Below are 6,000 nucleotides of genomic sequence, written 5' to 3' on the forward strand. Positions count from 1 at the left end.
AAGTTACCTGCTTCTCCCTACCCCTTACTTCCCCGTTTTAACAGTATCATCATGAGAGCTGAAAATTTAGGGAATATCATAACCCCACCTCCCAAGGTTATGTTTACTTACTTCTAAGCTACTAATCTGTGGTCAATTATTTTTTAATTTTATTTTATTAAGACTGAGTCTAATTTCAGATCTATGTACTCTAGATTGTATCAGTAGGCTCCTCAGTCTTTGAAATTAATGATCCAATAAGTTAATTAATTAAGATCCATTATCTCTTCCTAAATTTGCTGTTTTTAACATGTAATACAGACTCAGTCATTAAAGTAAACTTTATTTCAGGGAAAATCTCTTATTTCTGGTCTTCTCATCTACACATTTAAGTTTCTAATCCATAAATATACCTCTGAAAATTTTTTCTCCCCCATAAATATGCTCAAGTAATTTAGCTTCTTCCTGTTTATCTAGTTAGTTTCCTAACAATGAACCCCTCTAGTTTTTTTTCTTATTCACGCTGAAGTCTCTAATTCTCTTTATGTTTCCTACCTGCAAAAGAATGGGTACCAAATGAAATGTTAGTGTTCTTAACTTTAATTCTAGTTAAATCTCCTTGGGCCTCAACCTCCTTACTCAGACTTCTTTTTTTAGTGTACATGAAACTTTTGGCAAGTGATGTTTACATTCTTGCTACATGCTCACTGACATTCAATTGCGCAGTCAGAGAACAAACTGACAATGTAACCTGTCACTTCACTTGCCCCTAAGTGTAACCTGATACTTCACTTGGCCCTGCCAAAGGAGAAAGAGTGTTGTTTTTAATATCTGGTAAGGAAGGTAATGGCACCCAACTCCAGTACTCTTGCCTAGAAAATCCCATGGATGGAGGAGCCTGGAAGGCTGCAGTCCATGGGGTTGCTAAGAGTCGGATACGACCGAGCGACTTCACTTTCACTTTTCACTTTCATGCACTGGAGAAGGAAATGGCACCCCACTCCAGTACTCTTGCCTGGAAAATCCCATGGACGGAGGAGCCTGTAAGGCTGCAGTCCATGGGGTCACTAAGAGTCGGGCATGACTGACCAACTTCACTTTCACTTTTCACTTTCATGCATTGGAGAAGGAAATGGCAACCCACTCCAGTGTTCTTGCCTGGAGAATCCCAGGGACGGGGGACCCTGGTGGGCTGTCATCTATGGGGTCATACAGAGTCAGACACGACTGAAGTGACTTAGCAGCAAGGAAGGTAAGGACACAGTTCCAAGCAAATACTCTTGAGATAAATAAATGTTGGGACTACTTGCAGAAATAGGAGTTCTTTGTTAGTATTTCAGGGCTTCTCTGGTGGCTCAGGTGGTAAAGAATCCACCTGCAGTGTGGGAGACCTGGGTTCGATCCCTGGGTTGGGAAGATCCCATGGAGGAGGGCATGGCAACCCACTCCAGCATTCTTGCCTGGAGAATCCCCATGGACGGAGGAGTCTGGTGGGCTACACAGTGCTTCACAGAATATGACCACCTCTCACAAAAACCCTGCAAATAACATTTTTTACTCTAAGTTTCTTGAAAATAAAAACTATATCTTATTTATCTCTTATCTCCAGTATCGTAGTTCGCAGTTCAGTTCAGTACAGTCGCTCAGTCATGTCCGACTCTTTACGACCCCATGAATCACAGCACGCCAGGCCTCCCTGTCCATCACCAACTCCCGCAGTTCACTCAGACTCACGTCCATTGAGTCGGTGATGCCATCCAGCCATCTCATCCTCTGTCGTCCCCTTCTCCTCCTGCCCCCAATCCCTCCCAGCATCAGAGTCTTTTCCAATGAGTCAACTCTTCGCATGAGGTGGCCAAAGTACTGGAGTTTCAGCTTTAACATCATTCCTTCCAAAGAAATCCCAGGGCTGATCTTCAGAATGGACTGGTTGGATCTCCTTGCAGTCCAAGGTACTCTCAAGAGTCTTCTCCAACACCACAGTTCAAAAGCATCAATTCTTCGGCGCTCAGCCTTCTTCACAGTCCAACTCTCACATCCATACATGACCACAGGAAAAACCATAGCCTTGACTAGACAGACCTTAGTCAGCAAAGTAATGTCTCTGCTTTTGAACATGCTATCTAGGTTGGTCATAACTTTCCTTCCAAGGAGTAAGCGTCATTTAATTTCATGGCTGCAGTCACCATCTGCAGTGATTTTGGAGCCCCCAAAAATAAAATCTGACACTGTTTCCACTGTTTCCCCATCTATTTCCCATGGAGTGATGGGACTAGATGCCATGATCTTTGTTTTCTGAACATTGAGCTTTAAGCCAACTTTTTTACTCTCCACTTTCACTTTCATCAAGAGGCTTTTTAGTTCCTCTTCACTTTCTGCCATAAGGGTGGTGTCATCTGCATATCTGAGGTTATTGATATTTCTCCCAGCAATCTTGATTCCAGCTTGTGTTTCTTCCAGTCCAGTGTTTCTCATGATGTACTCTGCATAGAAGTTAAATAAGCAGGGTGACAATATACAGCCTTGACGTACTCCTTTTCCTATTTGGAACCAGTCTGTTGTTCCATGTCCAGTTCTAACTGTTGCTTCCTGGTCTGCAAACAGATTTCTCAAGAGGCAGGTTAGGTGGTCTGGTATTCCCATCTCTTTCAGAATTTTCCATAGTTTATTGTGATCCACACAGTCAAAGGCTTTGGCATAGTCAATAAAGCAGAAATAGGTGTTTTTCTAGAACTCTCTTGCTTTTTCCATGATCCAGCAGATGTTGGCAATTTGATCTCTGGTTTCTCTGCCTGTTCTAAAACCAGCTTGAACATCAGGAAGTTCACGGTTCATGTATTGCTGAAGCCTGGCTTGGAGAATTTTGAGCATTACTTTACTAGCATGTGAGATGAGTGTAATTGTGCAGTAGTTTGAGCATTCTTTGTCATTGCCTTTCTTTGGGATTGGAATGAAAACTGACCTTTTCCAGTCCTGTGGCCACTGCTGAGTTTTCCAAATTTGCTGGCATATTGAGTGCATCTTTCACAGCATCATCTTTCAGGATTTGAAATAGCTCCACTGGAATTCCATCACCTCCACTAGCTTTGTTCGTAGTGATGCTTTCCAAGGCCCACTTGACTTCACATTCCAGGATGTCTGGCTCTAGATGAGTGATCACACCATCATGATTATCTGGGTCGTGAAGATCTTTTTTGTACAGTTCTCCCATGTATTCTTGCCACCTCTTCTTAATATCTTCTGCTTCTGTTAGGTCCATACCATTTCTGTCCTTTATCGAGCCCATGTTTGCATGAAATGTTCCCTTGGTATCTCTCATTTTCTTGAAGAGCTCTCTAGTCTCTCCCATTCTGTTGTTTTCCTCTATTTCTTTGCATTGATCGCTGAAGAAGGCTTTCTTATCTCTTCTTGCTATTCTCTGGAACTCTGCATTCAGATGCTTATATCTTTCCTTTTCTCCTTTGCTTTTCGCCTCTCCTTTTCACAGCTATTTGTAAGGCCTCCCTAGACAGCCATTTTGCTTTTTTGCATTTCTTTTCCATGGGAATGTTCTTGATCCCTGTCTCCTGTACAATGTCATGCACTTCATTCCATAGTTCATCAGGCACTCTATCTATCAGATCTGGGCCCTTAAATCTATTTCTCACTTCCACTGTATAATCATAAGGGATTTGATTTAGGTCATACCTGAATGGTCTAGCGGTTTTCCCTACTTTCTTCAATTTGAGTCTGAATTTGGCAATAAGGAGTTCATGATCTGAGCCACAGTCAGCTCCTGGTCTTGTTTTTGCTGACTGTCTAGAGCTTCTCCATCTTTGGCTGCAAAGAATATAATCAGTCTGATTTCGGTGTTGACCATCTGGTGATGTCCATGTGTAGAGTCTTCTCTTGTGTTGCTGGTAGAGGGTGTTTGCTATGACCAGTGCATTTTCTTGGCAAACTCAACTAGTCTTTGCCCTGCTTCATTCCATATTCCAAGGCCAAATTTGCCTGTTACTCCAAGTGTTTATTGACTTCCTACTTTTGCATTCCAGTCCCCTATAATAAAAAGGACATCTTTTTTGGGTGTTAGTTCTAAAAGGTCTTGTAGGTCTTCATAAAACCATTCAACTTCAGCTTCTTCAGCGTTTCTGGTTGGGGCATAGACTTGGATTACTGTGATATTGAATGGTTTGCCTTGGAGACGAACAGATCATTCTGTCGTTTTTGAGATAGCATCCAATACTGCATTTCAGACTCTTTTATTGACCATGATGGCTACTCCATTTCTTCTGAGGGATTCTTGCCTGCAGTAGTAGATGTAATGGTCATCTGAGTTAAATTCACCCATTCCAGTTCATTTTAGTTCACTGATTCCTAGAATGTCTACGTTCACTCTTGCCATCTCTTGTTTTACCACTTCCAATTTGCCTTGATTCATGGACCTGACATTCAGTAAATGCTTAATTAATTTAAAACACTATTTTTATTGAATCAATTACATGAAAAAAATTTGTAAACAGTGTCCCCTCCTAACATGTTTTCCATACATGAAGCAATTTTTCCTTCACATGTATTTTTAAAGAATCAAAGAATGGCACATTAGAACAATGTACTGTAACTCTGCCACTGTGGCCCACTAGTGCACCTCTTTAGGCCTTATTTCAACAGCCACAAAAATGTGGCTGTGCAGTTGCTGTGTGCTGAGTGATGGGAAAAACTAGGGCGGTCAACTCATCAAACATTTCTTCCTCTCCTTGTGTGTGCCAAGCCTCATGATAGACACCAGGAATTCCAGAATAAGTGGGGCAGGGTCTGCCCTCTGTCTCTTTGGGAAGAACAGGTAGTGTTACATGTATTAGGTAATATTTCTGAAGTCCAATCCCATTCTCATACCTGTGGCTTTGGCAGGTAACTTTGTTGGTACCTGGTCTCTGTAAAGTGAGTGCATGCCAATCCCTGAGCTACCTCACTCCAGCACCAGTGAAAGATGATGCTATAATAAGCAGAGACTGCTTCCCAAGGACAATTGGATAGACAAGGTTTCATCTGCTGAGAGGCTTTAAAAAAAAATCAGCTTGCAGAAAAGCATCGAATCTGTTAGTGTTAGATAAACAAAAGAGAACACAACAGTGAAGAAATGAAAAATGCATAGATGTGTTGTGGACAGGGCCAAGTCAGGATGGAGAGGTGGGGAGTTTTCTCTTACTGCTAAAACGTTCATTTTAGAGCAGGCTGTTGAAAAATCTAAGCTCCGGAAACTGAGGAAAAGTCCCTTGTAACTGCCAACATTGTCACCCTGAACCACGTCTTTCCAGTCAGTCAGCCAGCTGATCCTCAGCAAGTGCTGTTTATGATTTCACTGACTTTTTCTTCCTGCTTTACTGCACATGTAATCTGGGCCTTGGGTTTGGTAGAGAAAGATCAGTTTGGCCTGACTAGATATCATCTCTCTAGCTTAATTCATCCATGTCGCCTTTGATGATGTGCCTGGAATAACCAGGAGGTGAAATGTGCATTCTGGCAACTGCCACACAACGCTGTCTGCAAGTTGACGTGCTGTCGAGCCCACGAGAGTGAGTGACAATATTGTCAAGAGATCTGGAGGGCAGGATTCGACCAGGGAGAAAAAGTAGCTGTGGTGTTGGTGTCAGCCACCCCAACACATGTTCTGACTGAGCCACTTGACTGGTTGGCCACTGGAGAAAAGCCAGCTACAGCCCCTCAGGGCAGCAGGTGAGGCTGCGGCCCTCGCTGAAGGGGGGCTCTGACCCGGAGCCCTGACGAGAGGCAGTTCTCCACAGAGAATCTAGAACACTGTCCCTTGTCCCAGAGAAGGGGACAAGCCCAGAAGTCACATGGGCAAACTCCATCTGCTGGCCAGATAGTTCCTCACGGGGGCTGGCCTTTTGGTGCCAATGCCACTCACAAAATGAAAGAGACATTCTCTGACTCTCCTGACGGGAGAAGTGCAATTATCTGGGCTCTGGGAGCTTTGTTTCCAGTTCACCCATTTAAAAAGAAAAAAATTTAAACCCTTCC

Source organism: Budorcas taxicolor, chromosome 4 (assembly GCF_023091745.1).
Source record: "Budorcas taxicolor isolate Tak-1 chromosome 4, Takin1.1, whole genome shotgun sequence".
Taxonomy (NCBI): Eukaryota; Metazoa; Chordata; class Mammalia; order Artiodactyla; family Bovidae; genus Budorcas; species Budorcas taxicolor.